A 19,890-nucleotide genomic window follows, 5' to 3' on the forward strand; every position below is an offset into this window, starting at 1 on the left:
AATACCCAAGGAACTCACCACAGTGCCATTTCTTGGTCCTGAGGTCTCTATCCTGTCTGCCTTTTTCTTTTCACCTTTCTGTCTTCTTACGGTTCTTTCATATATAATCTCCAGGGATTTTATCTGTACTTTGCAAGAGAAGTAGGAAACAATACATACATTCCATTTTTCCAGAAGAAGTTCATACATATTTGAATAATTAATTTATTTGTCTTTTGTGGCTTCTGGGTTTGTATCATACTTAGAAAGTTCTCCACTCTGGTATTGAAGACAAGATACCTCATGTTGGCTTCTAGCGCTTTGTTTTCATTTTCAGCTCACACCTTTGATCCACTTCAAATTTATTTTGGAGAATGGAGTAAGATTGGGAGCCACCTTTATTTTTTCCATTGGAAAATCCATTTGTCTCTGCAACATTTGTTGATAAAACCATCTATTATTTTTCTTACTTATTTTAAGTGCCATCTTTCTCATATTCCAAATTCTAACATGACTTGGGTCTCTTTTTGACTCTCTGTTTTGTCTCATTGATCTCATGAACCAGTGTCATTGAGATTTGTTTTACCTTTACCTTATTATACATGAAATGTTGTATTTCATTATCGTTTGATTATTAGTTTTTTTGTAGAAAGGTCTTGGTTGTGTTCTTCATGTTTTTTTCCAGAGAAATTTTTAAATAAGCTTGATTAATTTTTTAAAAAATGTTACCTGTTTTAATAGGATCACGTTAATATTATAATTAATTTTTAAGTATATCCTTCCATTTACTTAAATGTAGTTTTATGACACAACCTGATGTTTTAAATATTTTTCACGTGGGCCCTGCACATTTCTCAGTAGCTTTATTCCTAGAGTTCATTTTTTGGTGTTTGCTGTTAACAGTTGCAACTGTAAATGTAATGTCTTTTTTCATGATATCTAAAAGATGTATTTATGTAGCAATGCTTGCATTTTTAAATTTTTATCTTTATGCCATCCATCTTACTGATTTCTGCTGTCCTTTAGAGGACTAAATACACCAGCCTGGGCAAAATAGCAAGACCCTATCTCTACAAAAAATAAAAAATTTAGCCAATTGTAGTGGCATGGGCCTGTGGTCCCAGCTACTCAGGAGGCTGGGGTGGGAGAATCACTTGAGCCTGGCGGGGGTCAAGGCTGCAATGAGCTGTGATTGCACCACTGCACTCCAGCTTGGTTGACAGAGTGAGATCTTGCCTCAAAAAAAGAAAGAACTAAATATATATGTAAGCCTATATCTTAAATGAACTATACATTTTGATTAATTTTTTAAATTTTTTTGTCATTTAGAGACAAGGTTTCATTCCGTCACCCAGGTTGGAGTGCAGTGGCACAGTCATATCTCACTGCAGCCTTGAACTCCTAAGCTCCAGTGATCCTTCTGCCTCAGCCTCCAAAGTAGCTGAGACTACAGGCACCCAACTAATTTTTAATATTTTTTAAGAGATGAGGTCCTGAGTTTCTGGTATTTCAAGCATTAGCCACTGCATTCACCTTATTTGGATTAATTTTGAATAATATTAAAATCTTAATATTAAAATGATAATCACCTTGTCTGTTAGGAAAATATTTATAATAATCATTTTTTTCTATCTTAAAGTATATTTATTTCAATGCTTTTCTTAGGTCTAAATTACAACATTGTGTGGTGGAGCTTTTTATATAATTTATTTTGAAATATTGTAACCTTATTAAAAAATTGAAAAAACAGAATAAAAAACTCACATATTATTTTTACTTATATTAGACAAATGCCAGCATTTTAGCATATTTGCTCTCTCTTTCTCCCCTTCTGTCTCTCCACACACACACACACAAACACACAACTCTTTTAAAATGAGTACTACTGTTTTTTTAAAAAAACAAATAAACAAACAATGAAACCACTACTCTCTTGAAAATATTCTTTTTAAAAACTAATGGGATTGACAGCAAGTTTCAGACATTATCCCCAACCGCCCCAAAATATGCCAGTGTGTGCTTCCCAAAAGCAAGGACATTATCTTTCACAGTCACAAATAGAAATATCCAAATCAGCAAATGAAACATTGATACAGCACTATGACCCAACCCAAAGACTTTATTCAAATTTTGCCAAGTGTCCCAACCATGCATGTCTCTCTCTATTCTGTGGTCCAGGATCCAATTCAGAGTCACATGTTTCTTTTAGTTTTCATGTAATTTTAGTCTCCTAAAGTCTAGAACATTTCCTCAGTCTTTCCTTGGCTCTCATGATCTTGACAGTTTAAAGAGCACATGTCTTTCATTTTGTATGATGTCCCTCAACCTTTGTTTATTTGGTAACTACTCCTGTCCAAACTCAGGTCATGTATTCCTGGCGAGAAGCCTTATTTCAGACTTTAATAGTAATACTTTTAGCATTTTGCCATTTAGCAGGATGCTAGTATTTTCCTTCCTCACTTTCTGTTTCTTTTTCAATCTTTCTCAGTTTATTGTGTCCTGTTAGTAATAACTTCCATTTACTAATCAAGCATGACCATTTAATTTCATAAAATTAATACTGTTGTTTATGGAAATGATTATAAATTTTTTCCATGTTTAACTGTGTTAATGGATTTCCTAATATTGAAATCTCTTTGACTTTCTGGTATAAAACCCACTTTCTTGGTGTATTTTTCTTTTAATTAGTTGATGGGTTCTATTTGCTAACATCTAATTTGGTACTTTTGCATTAGTGTTAATAATTGAGAATCAGGTATAGTTTTGTCAATTTTTGGTATCTGTTTAGAAGCTTTTATTCTTTCTCTATGCTCTGAAACAGATTAAATAGCATTAAAGTACTTTGTTCCTTTAACATCTAATAGAATTGAAGACTTGTCGTTTCAGCTCCAATATTTAAAGAGCTTGAAAGTCATCACTTCCTAATAGACTTAAAATTATTCTCAGTAATAACAGTAACAATGTATTGGGTGATTTTAGCATATTTCTATACACTAGTGTTGAATGATTCAAAGAGGAAATTAAGAAAACAATTTCATTTATGATAGCATCAAAAAGAATAAAATACTTAGGAATAAATTTAACCAAGAAAACACAAGACTTGCCTGCTGAAAACTACATAACACTGCTGAAATAAACTAAAGAAGACCTAAATACATGGGAGTCACCTGGTTCAAGAATTGGCTGACTACATATTGTTAAGATAACAATACTACCTAAAAAACACATAGTTTTAATGCCATCTCAAATCTAATCTCAATGGCCTGTTATTGTTGTTTTTTTTGTGTGCGTGTGGCAGAAATGGAGAAGCTGATTCTAAAATTAATATGGGATTGCAAGGGTGACAAAATAGCCAAAAACAATCTTGAGAAAGAAAACAAAGCTGGAACATTCATACTTCCTCATTTTACAACTTACTTAAAGTTACAGTAATCAAAAGAGTGTGGTATTGGCCTAAGGATAGAAATACAGACCAATGGGAAAGAATTGAGAGCACAGAAATAAACACTCACATCTATATCAATTGATATTTGGCAAGGGTTTCAAGATCATTGAATGGAAATAGAACAATTGTCTTCAGCAAAAAGTGCTGGAAAACTGAAATATCCACATGCAAAAGAATGAGGTTTGATCTTTAACTTTAATCTCATACAAACATTAACTCAAAATGAACCAAAGACCTAAATGTAAGAGCTGAAACTATAAAACTTTTAGAAGCAAATGGGGAAATCTGCGTGACCTTGGATTTGTCAATGGTTTCTTTTAGTATTCTCCGTAAATATAAAATGAGACTGAAGCATCTTGCAGTGTCAGAAAATAGGAAAGTGCTTTTAAAAATCCCTACAAAAGTGGGTATATGTCAAGGGGACATGGGAACCAACTAAAAGAGCTCTGAATGGGTAAAGCCAGCATATTTTTTGCTGTTGTTGAATCAATAACCAATACCACATGTTAGTTTGTTAATGAAACATCCCCAAGGGCCTTTCATTGGAAGGGATCTTCCTCCCTGTTTTAGGCCTTTATACATTTTTAATTCCACATGTGTTACAGATTTATCAATTTCTGCCTTTCACTGTACTTACATAATTTATGTTTCCTTTTAAGTTAATTTTAATTGAAAAATAAAAACTATACATATTTGTTCTATACAATATTATGTTTTGAAATATGTATAAATTGTGGAATGACTAAAATTGAGCTAATTAACGTATATACTACCTCACATACTTATCGTTATTTTGTGGTGAGAACACTCAAAATCTACTGTCCCGGTGATTTTCAAGAATCTGGTACATTGTTATTGGCTATAGTTATCATGCTGTACAATTGATCTCTAACTGGAATTTTGTATCCTTTTACCAATGTTTCTCCAATACACTCGTTCCTCAATAAACAATTTGGGCCTGGTGCTTTTAGGGGAGAATTTGTCTCCAACAATTTTCTCAATTTCTTATCTGGTAAATTGGTTTGATTATATTGTTTAGCTATGTGTTCTTGGAGTCAGTTTGGTACCTTTGATTGTCAAAAAAATTGAAAATTCCAGGTTTTCAAGTTTGTTGGTAAGAAGTACAATAGGATTTTGAGACAAGCAAGCAGCATCAGTCCCATAAGCTCCCAACTCAATACCTGGACCTTTTCCTGCTCCTCCAGCTAGGACAACTAAATCCCACATCTGCAAGCTCCGCCTCAGTTTCTCCACTCCAGACTTGCTTTTCTCTCTAGTCCCCTCATTATAAGTTGGTCTTACGGTATGGGGTCCCCCAGTCCCTATATTAACTTCCTATGGACATCCCCTCCTTCTTTAGCAATATATCGGTACCTGGGACTGAGCTGGGCTTTTCTGTCTTCCGCTGGATTTCTTTGCCTTGACCCTGCAGAACTGGAGCTCCAAACAGACACCCGCACCCTCAATGCTACCTAATTTTATTATCCAGAGCAAATTCATGCCCTACTCTGGTTTCAACCTGTTTGCTAGACCTCCTCTTTGCCACCTGCTTCATTTGCTACCAGGGAACCATCCTTTGGAGCCTTCTCCATGTCCCTCCAATTGTAAGTGCCACCCACTGGAGTTATGAAACATGGCAGTCACCATCCCTTTCCTTTTTCAGGAGTCCTTTCTGGCTCTCAACAGTTTTCAATTCAATCCTGATGAATGAATCATTATTGGATACCAGCCTAAGTGAAGACCCTGCCTGGTGACTTTTGCAAGGTAAAAGGGAGAATTATTTTCGTCCATAAATTTCTCCCCTTTCTATTTCCTCCTTTGAAATGAATTTTTGATTCCAGGGGTCCATACTAGATAGGGGTTTCTTGGGACTTACATGCACAAATTTTCCCTTCAACAGAAGGTGCCTTAAAGCAACTAGCAACAGAGAAGAGCAATTTAAGAAAATGCTGGTAAAGCACAGAAGCTAAAGCAGATTGATTTCAGTTTCCAAGCTGCCCTCCGCAGCTGACCACCAATATATCTGCCTGTTCAGGGATGCTTGAAGGGATTTAGCATTTTGTTTGGGCTTTTGTAGCAAGGATTCTGAGATCATTGCCTTAATAGAAGACACACACCCAGGGGAGCAACTACAAACTGCTTTAGCAAAAGAATCTCTACAAACGGTTTTCTGAAAGAGAGAGCATCACTTTCAAAGCAAGATACTTTTACAACAGAAAACTTTGCAAATGTTTTAAACAGTGCTTGTTTAAATGTTACCAATCCCCCAGGTGGTTTCTAGCTGCAACATGGGAAGATTTGGGATCAGTGAGATGGAAGAGATTTTTCTGACTACTAGGGTTCCTGAGAAAGGTGATGGGGGTTGAAATAGCTGCCTCGTGGGTGGTGGGTTCTATATTCTATAAAGAGTGGGGAGGGCTGGCCAGGCAGGTATTAGATAAGCATGTTCTGGGGTATTGTGAAGGGGATTCCTGCTCCGGGTAACCATTTGTACTGATTGGTTTTGAGGAGCCCTTTAAAAGCACACGATTCTTGGTTTGTTTGTTTGTTTGTTTGTTTAGATGGAGCCTCAGTCTGTCTCCCAGGCTGCTAGACTCCCTGCAACCTTTGCCTCCTGGGTTCTAGCGATTTTCCTGCCTCAGCCTGCAGAGTAGCTGGGATTACAGGCATACATCACCATGCCTAGCTAATTTTTGTATTTTTAGTAGAGATGGGGTTTCGCCATGTTGGCCAAGTTGGTCTCGAACCCCTGACTTCAGGTGATCAGCCCACCTCAGCCTCCCAAACAATTTTTGATTTTATGTTACATGAATTCAAAAGGAGTAGAAAATTAATGAGGGCTGACAACACTGGGAAACTTCTTAGAGGAAGTGGAAATGGAAATGCTGGGACAAAATCCAGCCTGGGGTCTTGTCTGCCAATATGCTGAATCTAAATAAATTGTGGGGATTTCATTAAGATACAGATTCCCAAGCCTTACTCCTTCATTCTCTAACCTTTATAACCAAGGAGGAACCTAAAAGATTCACTTTGAAATCTATGTAGTCACTAGAAGCTTGGTTCCTTGACAGAAAACTTGGGACACAGCACGAAGGTGCTCATTGGCTATCCCAGAGATGAGTTGGAGGTGGAGTCTGGGCATGAGCAGGAAATTGTGGGGCAAAGGAGAGTGACGTGGAGGTGGGGAATACTGGATGGGTAAACATCTGTGTCTCAAGTGAAGATGCATCTACCCATGATAGAATAAAAGACTTGTGAATTTTGGGGAGTATTTTTAGGGTTTTGTTACCCAAATATTGGTGCAACAGCCCCAAATGCAAGCCAGTGAGCTTGGTGAAACCTGCCCACAAGATGTGCCATCAAACTTGCTTTTATCTGAATCACAGAAGGCCTGATTTACCAGAACATTGTAGGCCCAGCACTTGCCTCCATATCTCTGGCATTGAGGGGTGTGGTTGCTATACTAATTCCTAGTGCAGGGCAGCCCTGATTGGGATCTACCAGACCTGTAGACCTGTATTTTGGTCTACCTGTTGCTTTCATGGCTTTGGATGCTCGGAGTGCAAGGTGCTTAACTAATTAGGCATTTGGATATGTGAGTCTAAAGCCAAGAAGATTTCAGTGCCGCTCTGGTGAAGTTGTATAATCTCCTTATAGAATTATTGCATGAAAAGACAAGGGTACCATGTTGCTGCTGAATTTTATTGTGTCCTCTTGGACTTCTGGTCAGAACTCCCCTTGGGATTTTCTTCCTCACCCTTTCATGGCCTTCTATCATGCAGAAAGGAGGTTTTGAGTTTGTATACAGATCTTTTTCAACAGCATGAGTCAGCAGGGAGAGAGTTAATCCCACCTGCCCTGGTCTCTAAATATTATTTTATATGCTTCCTGCAGGCTTGGTGCTCTCACCTCCTGCTGTTAATCAGAAGTTTTATTATTGCCTCGCTTAGCCAATCTGCAAAGCACTTATTCCCTCTTCCCCAGACACGCGTCAGTGTCTCTAGCCCAGGGCTTCTCACGAAGCTGGTGCTCAGCTGTTGAATAATGTCATGACTTCAGTGCTGCAGTGACCACTTGTAAACGCCATGCTTTCGTTTTCTCAGAAAAACAAACTGCAATTTAGGTACACTATCACTAGGTGGAACTAGTCTCTTAGAGCAACTTGAGTCCAAGTTTGAGCTCTGGCTATGTTGCAGATAAATAAGTACACTGTTCAGACTTTTTCTAGAATCATAAATAAATCCCTTTATTAAAACTGTTGAACTCCAATTTAGACAGCAGAGTAGATAATTCTTTTAAATGCAACGAGCACCCCAGGTAGAGTCTGTTACCTTTCTTTATTGATCTCTTCATTTCCCTTCATCATTTCAACTGGAATCTTAACTTAGTGTTGAGAGTCTCTTCAGTACTTTTCATTCAGCCTTGGAGCTACTCTGACGTCAAAGCCCCCCAGATGCTTATCCCTCAATGCTAGCAAAGCCTGAAGTGTAGGTCTCAGCCACAGGCAGTCTATTCACTTTGCCTCAACTGTTTGAGCTAATTATAGGGAACAACCTCTTTGCCCACTAAGGAAGAGAAATAGGCTTCACAGAGGTGTGATGGTGCTGAAACTGTACAAGCTACCCCCTCCCTTAGTCATTTTACTTCAAATCAGAAAATATACTTTCTTACTTGACACCTTCTAGATTCCCTCCTCCCATCAGCTCTCTGAACTCGCTGGGGGCTGCTGGCTTAATTTCCACAATAGCTGCAGTTAATTAGTATCCCAGGGTAACTGACTTCCCTTAGCAACAGAAGTAACAATGGCTTCAGCTCACAAATTACCTTAGCTACAGTTTTCTTCCACTGGTAAAACATATTTAATGCTCAAACACAGGTTTTGAACAGCAAATTAATCTGATGTCTACTCATCAACAAATATTTATTAAGCTCCTAGTGTGTGCAAGTCAGAGAACTAACCACTGAGTATACAGACTTGAATTTGCTATGATCCTTTATCTTGAGGAATCAAAACAGGAGTTGGGAAAAGAAGATACGAAATCAAGTAAGTCTACTACATGATAGCATTAAATGTAGGGTTTGGTTTGAAGACTTGAAAGTTGTCTGAGGAGAGTGAAGGTCTTTGGGGCTGGGTGAGGTGAATCTTGAACTTGACAGCCCAACTATGGAGTCTGACAGATTTTAATTCAAATCCTAACTTTGGCACTAGCTGTGTGATCTTCAGCAAGTTCCTTAAACTGTATGAGCTTCAGTTTCCTTTCCTATAAACAGGGAAGACTAAAGTTCATTTCAAAAGGCTTATGTGAGGGTTAAAAATTACATAAAGCACCTAGCATATTGCTGTGTCAATAATTACCCCTTTCACCATTGGTAACTCAATGTCAAAGGAGGCTTGATAGGCTTTATCTAGGTGAAGGAGAAGGGGATAGAGTTTGCATTTGGAAGGTAGTGCCAAGGGCAACTGAGACAGGCCAGGAAGGAAAGGCAGAAAAAATTAGCTTACACTGAGATGCTGGGAGTAGTGGGGACATTGTATTGGAAAGATAGCTGCAATTTTGTCACAAGAACTCTCAGTTAAAATGTCAAAGCTGGAAGGACCTTTAAAAATAATCTGATGGTCCAAGCTTTTCATTTGACTGATGACACGACTTTCCTTTCATGGATCCTAAGTTTCCTCCTAAGGTGTCTCTTTTAATTATGAAGTAGAGTTTTATTTTAAAATTAAATGTAAAAGTTAACATTCATCTTCTCCATATTATTCGTGGTTTTAAACTTCCCTCACGTTCCCTGTCAACAGAGCTTTAGTGTACATCCAGCTATTAGTATGCAGACAACTGTACCCTTATGAGAAACACTAGCAGAGAAAAAGAAAGTTCTTGACTGGGTCTGGGCCATGAAACTGACTGGATAAAAGTGGGAGAAGAGGTGTTGAAGGAAGAGTTTGCTGTTTTCTGTTTCCTGAGAAATCCCAGGTTTGGATGCTTCCTAAGGCCATCCCCACTCTCCTCTATCTAGACCAGAGGGAATGATTGCTTGTCCTTATCACATTATCCTTGCTTTCACTGTAAATGATGATAAATAATAATCTCTACACTTGCATTTGCATATAGCACTGCTTGCTTTTTCAAAGAACACTCAAGTCTGTTCTCACATTTGCTTCTCACACCAGGCTTGGAGATAGTTGAGGCATCTCCTCCCCACAAACTCAGTTGGACAGATCAGGAAAATGAAGTCCAGCAAACTGAAATGACTTGCTCCAGAACTCACAGACAATTAATGACTAGAACCCAGGTCTTCTAACTTCCTACCAATTATTAGGAGGAGAGCCCATAAAGAAGAAAAGGACAAGGGATGATCTATGGAACATTCAAACTCCTGTCTCTAGTTGCCTTTTTCTGATTGTTTCTTGGATATCATGGATTCTCACCAGCAGCCTTCTTACTCTTACAGATTATCAACACCTGTCCAAAAATCCTGGGGCCAGCCATGGTGCTTGGGCTTTTTTCCCACATCTAACCATTCCACAGCATATAACAAATCCTTGACAAATTTCCAGTGGAAAAACATAGCGGAAACCATACACCCTCCATCTGTGAATTGATGTGGCCAAGAACAGGCTTATTTCAAAGGGTGCACCATAGAATAGTCATAAGACTCAACCCCTCCAAGACTAGCTGGTTCTTATCCCACTCGTAGGTAGTTAAAAGGACTTTATTTGCATCTTATTCTTTCCAACAGAAAGGCAAACATTATTATTACAATTCAGTAAATTTCCATAAGGAACCCTATTGATACATGTTGTATATTTTGGGTTCTTTTGTTTCATACTGAGCATACTAACATTATATCAATATTATATTTATCTAACATTCTCCCATATTTATAGAAATAGAGAACTCATCAGCCTTTAAAAAGAACTCAAATGCACACAAAATTTCACCCTCTAGAAAAGCATCAATAAAAATGATTTTGCAAATATATATACTTTTCAATATGTAAGTATCTACAAATAAATTGATAATAATTAAATACCTATAAAGTACCATGCACTTTACCTGTATATCTCCTTTAATTCTCACAACAACCATATGAAGTAAGAATTGCTATGCCCATTTTATAGATGAACTAACTAGGAGTCAAAGACATTGAGCCACTTACCACACATTTACAGCACGGAGCTACAAAGATCTGGAACTTGAATTCAGATTTTCTAACTCCAGAGCTAAAGCTTTTCTTAATATGCCACAGGAGCAAGCACAGGAGCTTGCTCCAAAAGTAAAGTTAATTTTTAGGAAAGAATTAGTTAAGCAAATATTCATGAATTAGAGAACGTCTTTAATTTCAGATCCAAATCACTTGGTCACTTAAAAATAAAAGACAATAAATCATAAAGGATTCTACTTGGACTTATTATCTGAATGATTAATAAGAATGACATTTCCCCACCAACCCCAAATGAAAAAATCAATTTGGGAATTTTCCCGATAATTTAAACTTGAAACACTAATCTTAAAAGAAAATCTATATATCAAAAGTCTTCATAGTATGGCACAAATATAACAGAATCTTAATTTCCAATTTCTATTAAACTGATTTTTCTTTTAAACTGGAGCCAGAAAGCCAAAAAGCCTTCAAATCAATTGAGCCTCTTGCATTTTATTTAAGAGGTTTCATTTTTCAAACCAAAGCTGGGAAGACAAAACAAGCTCATTTAATTCATATCCCAGAGTTGTAATTTCTCTGTTTGAGCCAATGCCTAAGTGCCTGTATTAAGGGCTTCCCACCGACCATAATGTGTTAATTCATCATTGCACACAATTTTCCTTTAAGCTACTCTTCATTTTCCCCTTGGTTAGGGTTGCCTATACAACAGGGGACACCCAGTAAAACAAAAATTTCAGATAAACAACAAATAGTCTTTACATAAGCATGCCCCCTGAAATAATTGAGATGTACTTATACCCCCAAAATTATTTATCTGAAATTCACATTTAACTGGACATCCTGTATTTTTATTTGCTAAATCTGGCAACCTTATTCTTGATCCATTGTGGGTATTCCTAGGATTTCACCTCTAAACTATTATATTTTTCAAATACATTATTTGTATGTTTTGTGGTGTGTCTGTGTGTGTGTGTGTGTGTGTGTGTGCATGCGTGCCTCTCAGAATGGAGGTTCTGGAGTATCTCTCACTCTTGAGACCACAGATATCTATCACTTTGGTTATCAATGTGTCCTCTCTCATATATAAAATTATGTATGTATTTTATATATATATAAAATTTAATGTGAGACTAGCCAGGACCATTTTGAAAATGAAAAGTCAGTGGGGGGAGGTGGGAAAGAGTGTGTTGGGAGAAACTTTACCCACCACGTATTAAAAGGTGTTATAAACCTATACTGATTAAAACAGTTTGGTTCTAGTATGTGAGTAGATAAATTAATGCCATAGAATAGAGATTACTCAATTATTTACCCCAAAATAAGTTCTAGAAATATAAAGGAGTCAAGTGGAAAACGCGATTGTAAAGATACCAAGAGAAAGCATAGGATAATTATATGTAGTCTTGAAGTGAAAATGATTTTTCTAAGGAAGATGCAAAATCCAGGAAGTAAAAAGAAAAATTTGATAAATCTAGCTACATATAATTTTTAAAACTTTTTTCATGTAGAAAATATAATAAATGCTGTCAAAAAGCAATTTAGGGGAACATCTTCAATTTATCTCACTCAGGGTGGACTAAGTTATTTAATATGTAAAAATCTCTTGCAAATCAATAGAAAAAAAGCAAAATCATGAATAGAAAAATGAGTAAAGCCTATAAATGGACATTTCACTGAAAAACAGCCATATAAGTTAATAAACACACAGAAGAAGAGGCTTAACCTCACTGATGATTAAAGCAATGCAAATTAAAGCAATAATGAAACATCATTTCCCTTCATTATATTGAAAAAGATTAAAAGCTAGATAATGCCTAGTATTGGTGGGGATAGAGAGATGGGCATTTCATAACTTGTAGATGGGATTATAAAGTGGTGCAACCTCTTTGGAGGGCACGATTTTGCAATACCTAGTAATATGAAAAGTGTATTTATCCTTGACTAAGTAATTCCCATTCTAGAAATGTATATTATGAAAATACTTGCACAGTATGCAAATGTATACAAGTATAAGGGTGTACATTGCAGTATTATTTGTGTTAGTGAAAAAATGGGACTAAGGCAAATGTCTATTATAAGAGATGGGATAAAAACTTTAGTGCATATTCATATATTGAAATAATATTAAGTCAAATAAAAAAATAAAACTGATCTACATGTCTGGAAATAAAATTATTTCCCGACTTAATTCGTTGAAATTTTAAAAAGTAAGACTCACAATGGTGTGCAGGTTTACTCCCTTTTTTTTAATAAGGAAAGATGCATATATGTACATATGTTTGTATGCACAGAAGTAGACTGGCTTTTTTATACCCTTTTGTACTCTGAAGCTTTCTGTATGAATTGCATGGACTACTTTTTCAATAAAAAACCTAATCTATAAAAGATACCTATTTGGGGTCTTTTTTTAAAGCTTGCTGAACTCATCTCTCATTTCTTCTCTTGTTCTTATCTCAAGATCTATTTCCCAGTTATCACTGTTGTGACAGTGGGGCCCCGCAGGGAGCTGATGATAACTGGTGGCTTGCTCCCTTTCATAAAACATCTCAGCAATCAGCAATTCAATTTCCTTGTACCAGAAAGGCCCTCAGTTGATTTTCGCATCCAAGAATGTAACTTCCTCCAACCCGAAAATCTTAAGGGTAAGAATATGTCCCTCCAACAGTGAAGTTTAGGACATTTTGCACTTCTTCGATGGTAGCAAACTCCCACACCCACAGTTCTTGGGTTCTTTTCTGACTCTCCAGCAGATGCCGCTCTCCTCAGTGCCTTTCTCCATGTTCTTACCCCTTTCAAGAATGCCCTCCCTTGCCTAGTTGGTGCTTCAAATTTTACCCATCTCTTAAGACTCAAGTCAAGTGTCACTTTTCTTCCAAGTTGACTTTCATGACTACTTCAACCTTATTCAGAACACTGTTTTTTTTCTTTCTCTGACTTTCTGTCTTACTTTCATAAAAAGATATTAGACATTCCAAATAATACCTTCATTACAACATTTTTCTTACATGTAACTAACACAACACAGGAATTAAATATATGTTGTTATACAAATAGCACTGGTTTTAGAGTCAAAAAGAACAGAATGCAAATTTTTTTCCAACTCTTACAGACCTTTGGGCAAATTGATTAAATCTTCTGCATCTCAATTTCTACATGTTGAAACTGTGGATAGCAGTATCTACCATATAGGGCTATTATTGATATGTAAAGTGACTTGCACCATACCTGGTATATTACAGATAACCAACTCTTAACCTAGGAGCACCCCCTTCTCTGATTCAACCCCTTTACTATTATTGAGAAAAGAACAACAAAAACTTGTAGTTAATAAAGCCCAAAATGAAATTTAATGTGCATATTGCAGATTTTTTTTTTTTGCTCACTTTTTTGTGGCTTTCTTATTCCTTCTCCTTTTCTTATCTCAAAATCTATTCATGCTCTGCCTCTACCAGTTATCATCTGTGTGACTTTGGGTTAATCAATGAAATTTTTAGAGCCTCAGTTTTCCATCCTAAAATTGGTTTGATAATGTTGTCCTTATAACAGGTGTTGGGAAGTTTAAATGGGATTATGTATGTGAATGTGTAAAGTGTAAAGTAATAAAGTGCCATAACAATTTGAAGTGTTCTTATTAAATGTTCATGTAGAGTGAGATTTTAAAGTGAACAAAAGCCTTTGGAGTCCCAATGATTTATTTTGCAGCTCAGATTGATGTGTCATTTTTAGTTGGTTCACAAGCCATACTTCCAGCTGTCATCCATCAACACTTTGGCCACAGCCTGTTCTTGGCTGCCTGTCTGTATAGAATTAGTTATTCTTCTTAGCACAGCCTAGTTTTCTCCAGACAAAATCCCTTCTTCCCAAGGACAGATATCTCACCGAGTATTCAACTGACAGACCTCTTCTTTTGAATCTGCCTTTTTCTCTCTTGCCCATTTTTTTGTCTTAGAAATGCTAAAACATTTTTAAAAAATTAATTAATCAACTTAGTCCACAAATATGTATTGGGCATCTGCTGTTTGCAGTTTTGTTGGCTAAGTTTTGGGGATACAGAGGTAAATAAGGTACATTCCCAGCCCTCAAAGACTTCACGATTGAGTAGGGGAGAGATGCATAAACAGATGTTTATGATTCATTTTGTGTGATAAGCATAATAATAAAAATGTTTACAAGCTAAAGAAACAGTAAGTTCAGGAAAACTTCCTGAAGGATGTATTATTCAAATTTTAAAGGATGTATAATATTTTGATAGGCAGATAAGGAAGGTAAGGATATTCCATAGAGAAGATACAAGATATGAAAATGTACAAAGTAGTGAAGCAGCACTGGATATAGCAAGATTATGAAGAGTTATGGAAGGAGTGTTAGGAGATGAAGTCCAGACCAGTTTATGGAAGTCACTGTAGCTTTGCTAAGGGGTGTGGATAGAGGGAATGACGAGAGAGTAAGTTTCAAAAAAGAGAGAGGCGTGATCAGTCCACGGCAGTGGTTGTCAGCCCTCACCATGCATCAGAATTACCTGGGGATCCTTAGAAATATGATGTTCAGGGCCTACCCATAAGACTCTTACATAACCAATCTGTGTTAAAGCAAAATTTTGGCTTTTTAAAATTGTTCTATGGCATTCTTAAGGTGTATCCAGGGTTAAAAAAACTGAGGCGCCGTGGCTCACACCTGTAATCCCAGCACTTTGGGAGGCTGTGGCGGGTGGATCACCTGAGGTCAGGAATTCGAGACCAGCCTGGCCAACATGGTGAAACCCCGTCTCTACTAAAAATACAAAATTAGCTGGGCGTGGTGGTGTGCACCTGGACTCCCAGCTACTTGGGAGGCTGAGGTGGAAGGATTGCTTGAACTCAGTCGGCAGAGGTTGTAGTAAGCCAAGAATGCACTACTGCACTCCAGCCTGGGCAACAGAGTAAGACTCCATCTCAAAGAAAAAAAAAAGGAAAAGAAAAAGAAAATGAGTGTAGAGTTTTCAACAGATAACTTTGATGATACTATGAATGATGCGTTGAAGTTCCAGAAAGGGCAAGGCTAGAGGTAAGCAGACAAAAAGGTGGTGACATGTTAAAAAAATCAATTGTTACCTTCCCCAAACACATCATTAGCTTCATAAAGACCGGGACTATATTTCATAATTTATCAGTGTTGGGCTTATAACTGTAGTAGGTACTCAATAAAAACTTTCTACTAGATTGATAACCAATAAGCATTAACCACTTACCACTGGTGTGTTTTTTGTTCTGTTTCCCTTGCTCCACTCACTTGGATACTGCTAAGTGTGATTTCATGTCTCCTTCCTAGAATCCATTGATGTATACAAGAGCCATATATTTTTAAAGGTCACACCTCCAGTAAATAGGAATATATAGATATAGATATAGATATAGATACAGATATAGATAGATATAGATGTAGAGAGAGAGGTGAGGGGAGAGAAAGCAAGAAAGCAACTTGGTAAAATGTTTATAAAGAGTGACTCTAGGTAGAAGGTATATGGGCATTATTGCACTTCTCCATAGGTTTGAAAATTTTCAACATAAAATGTTGATAATGCCACCGAACTGTATAGTTTAAAATGGTAAATTTTAAGTTATATGTATTTTCCCACAATAAAAAAAGTTTGGAAATACAGATTATGTGGATGAGGACAAGGACAAATGAGCAAATGGGCCGATGACCCAAAGCTGGGTATGAAAAGAGAGGAGCACATGGATGGGAATGGAAAAGGTGGATAATAGAATCATCATTCTAAAGAATATCAGCATACTGTTATGATGAGCGGAAATGAACAATTTCTTAGTCTTGCTTAAAGGCTTAGAACATCAACTGCACATATAAAGGTTGGTTTGTCATGCCAGCAATCAGTGTGAAAATGCCCTGGGGTTTTTCACTTACGCTGAGCCTGGTGTAAGGCAAGGGCGTGACACAGTTACTAAATAAAGCTATACAAGTTGAGCTATCAGCAATAGACTCTGAATGTCCAAAACAATAGAGAGTCGAGTCTAACAGTTTGTTACGCAGATCAAGCCATACCTGGAACATCGCATTCACTGAAAGAGGAGAACTTACTGACAAGTGAGTCAACAAGATGGGGAAAGTTTAAGAAGTCATCCAATTTTAGACATGGTAGAGAATGTTGTGTCTAATTACTTGTCTGCATGAGAAGGATTGCTCAGAAAGGGGGAAGCAGGTGCATAGGTAAATAATCTGTGTCTATTACCCAGAAAACAAGAAGCTGAGTTAAAGACTGAATAATTCATAGGGTTCTCAAGAACTGGACCCAAAGGGTTAACAGTGCAAAATTCCCAAAAGCCTGGTCAGCAGCTGTGAGGCAGACCCACTGCAGCTGCTGCTCAGAGCTTGGCCCCACAGCCCTCTTCTCACTGCTTTTGCCACTGTCTGCCAAAGTCAGGGTAGGGCCCTGAGAAGCTTGAGAAGGCAAGACAGAAAAGGAACATGAAAATTCCCTTCAAAATCTATAGGGCTAGGTTGCAATTATTGCTAGGCCCAGTTTACAGACGAAGAAACTAAGGCTTAGAACTGGACAAAAGTCACATTGCTAAGGAATGGCAGAAATGAAATTGAAACTCTATTTGTAAATCTATTATGTGTCAATAAAAATATGTAAGAAGATAAAACCATGAATCCAGGTCATCATTCCTTTATGAGTTTATGTAGTATTTATTGAGATCTACTTATGGCAAGCACCAGAGCTACAAAGATGAATAATACACAGTCCTTGCCCTCAAGATGCTTATAAATACCTTGAAAAAATGCAGTCAGGGTTAAAATAGGAGTCTTCACATTATGTTACATGCTTATGTGGTAAAGAACTGTATTTTAACTGGAGCTGAAGTATAGGACACATGGAGAGAATGATGGGAAGCACATCTGGAAAATTGATTTGGGCCCAGAGTTTGTTGGCCTGACAGTGCTATGCCAAATTGGGTGGACTTTGCACTGTATACAGTGGAGAATTATAAACATTTCTAAAGCAGAGGAATGGCATGGTCAAATCTTCTTAACAAGATAACTCTAGAAGCAGGTGGAGGATAAACTGAGGGGAGCTGGGAAGAAAGATCATTAAAGTGGGGATTGTAGTAGCTCATATGAGAGAAAATGAAGGCCAGAAGTAAGGCAATAACAGTAGAGATATGCAAGCATGGGGATAAACAAACGTGAGAACTTTTTGGAAGGTTGAGTAAGTAAGACTTTGTAACTGATTAGACATATGGGTTAAACATAAGGAAGTCAATTATGATGTCAGATTGGTAAAATATTTGACAGTTAATGAAAGTGGAGATCCAGAAGGAAGACCAGGATGAAGGAGGTAGATGCTATTTGGCTTGGAATACACTGATCTTGAGATGATTCTATAATATCCAAGAGAGAATGTCCAGTACAGCTAGAAACGGTACTGAAGTTGAAAAGGAACATTTCGTAAAAGTAAGAGTTTTGAAATGATCAGCTCTTGGTTGAAACTAAAAGAGAATACTGAGTCTGTTTTAGGAAGCATGGAGAAGAGAGAAGAGATGAGGGGAGAAGAGAAGACTGGAGAAAAACAAAGGGGAGAAAAGGGGATTGGAAGGGAAAAGCAGGGAAGGGAAGGCAGTCATGGACAACATGCACAGACTGCATTATGACACGTAGTAGGTATACAACAAATGCAATTATAAATTAAATTAATGTACAAATGAGTGAATAAAAGAACCCCAACAATTGAAGATTGAGTGGAAGAGGAGCCAGAAAAAGACTGAGAAAGGGTAATGAAAGAAGTAGAACCTCCTACAGGAAATGGAGTTGTGTATGCCAAAGGAGAATAAAATTTTGAGACTAGAACTGGATGAAGAGAAGAATAAAAAGGCAATGAACAATTGCCTTAAGAGGCTTGGGATCTAGTTAAGGGCCTGAATTCAGTCATTCATGATAGCAGCATACATGATTAACATGATACAATTAACATAATCATTAATAAACTCCAAAAACAACAAAGAAAGGAGAGAATGGATACTGAGACAGCATCGATCAGAGAAGCTTCCTCTGAAGGACAGCATTCTGACTGTAACTTAAAGGAGGAGAAGCTTGAACTGCTGAGAGGAAAGAAAAGGAAAACACAGATGAGTGAATTGGTGTGCATAAAAGAACAGAGGCTGGAATTGACTCAGAGTAAGATGTTGGAACTTCCTTAGTACTTGGATTAGGAAAACCTCACATACAACTGGGCAGACCTATTGTGGCACCATCATTGGCCCAATGTCCCAGTCTGATCAACAGAAGATTGTAATATGGGTTAGAATCCTGGTCTTCTCTTCTCACACCAGGCTCTGCTCCCCAACATTCACCCCAGGGATAGGTACACAGAGTCAGGATGGTGGAGTTTCTTACCCCTCAGACCTTAATCATTGCATTCCCTCAGCCAGAGCAAATACAATTCTTACTGCTTGAAATCCCCACTCTAGGTTTCTAAATATGGGCAGTAAGTATCAAGGCTGGAAATAATTTGGAAAGGGTTGTGGAAGGAGAGCCTTGAATGTCACGCTGTGAAATTGATACTTGATCCTGTAAGAGTGGGGAGACGTTGAATTCTGTTGATAAGGAAATGGCACAGTGAGAACTGTGATTTAGAACTGGGAAACTTTGGTTTTGAGGGTCCTTAAATTTTGGGTTTGGATTATTACATGAAAGCCACGGCAAGATTGGGCTCCAGATCTGACCCCTTTCCTGCTATCTATGTCAAGACAGAAGTTACAGCAAAGAAGAAAGGCAAGAGTGAGGATGCAGTATATCTGGTCTCTTTACAGCCTCCTGGGCTCTGCAGTCTTCTCCTAGTTTCACTCAATTTCACTGTCCTCTCCCATAATTTTATGACCAGCCCTTCGCAGAAGGAATTAAAAATAAACCATAATGTAAATAAATGTGGAGTTCAAAACATTCTTATGCCGTAAGAGATCACTGAAGTTGAACAGAAACATTAGAATTAGGATTGACAATCATAAATTGAGACCCTCACCAATCTAAAGACAAGGTACTGCTCCTGAATATCTCTCAAATTAGATTTCTGCCTGGATCTCTGAGTCTGTGACTTGGGAGTTCTCTCCCAGATGCCTTTTGGAAATCATGGGAGAGAAATCCAAGTGTAGCAGAAAAGTGCCTTCAAGGGATGGCTGATTCCTCTCAGCATTATCTTTAGCTTAACCGCCTCTCTTCAGGCTGTTAATCCTCCCATATACTATCACTATGATGGGAAATTGGGGCATGGTCATTCTCATTGGGATCAGTCTCAATTTTCTGTCCGT

The sequence above is a fragment of the Chlorocebus sabaeus genome, chromosome X (assembly GCF_047675955.1).
Source record: "Chlorocebus sabaeus isolate Y175 chromosome X, mChlSab1.0.hap1, whole genome shotgun sequence".
NCBI lineage: Eukaryota > Metazoa > Chordata > Mammalia > Primates > Cercopithecidae > Chlorocebus > Chlorocebus sabaeus.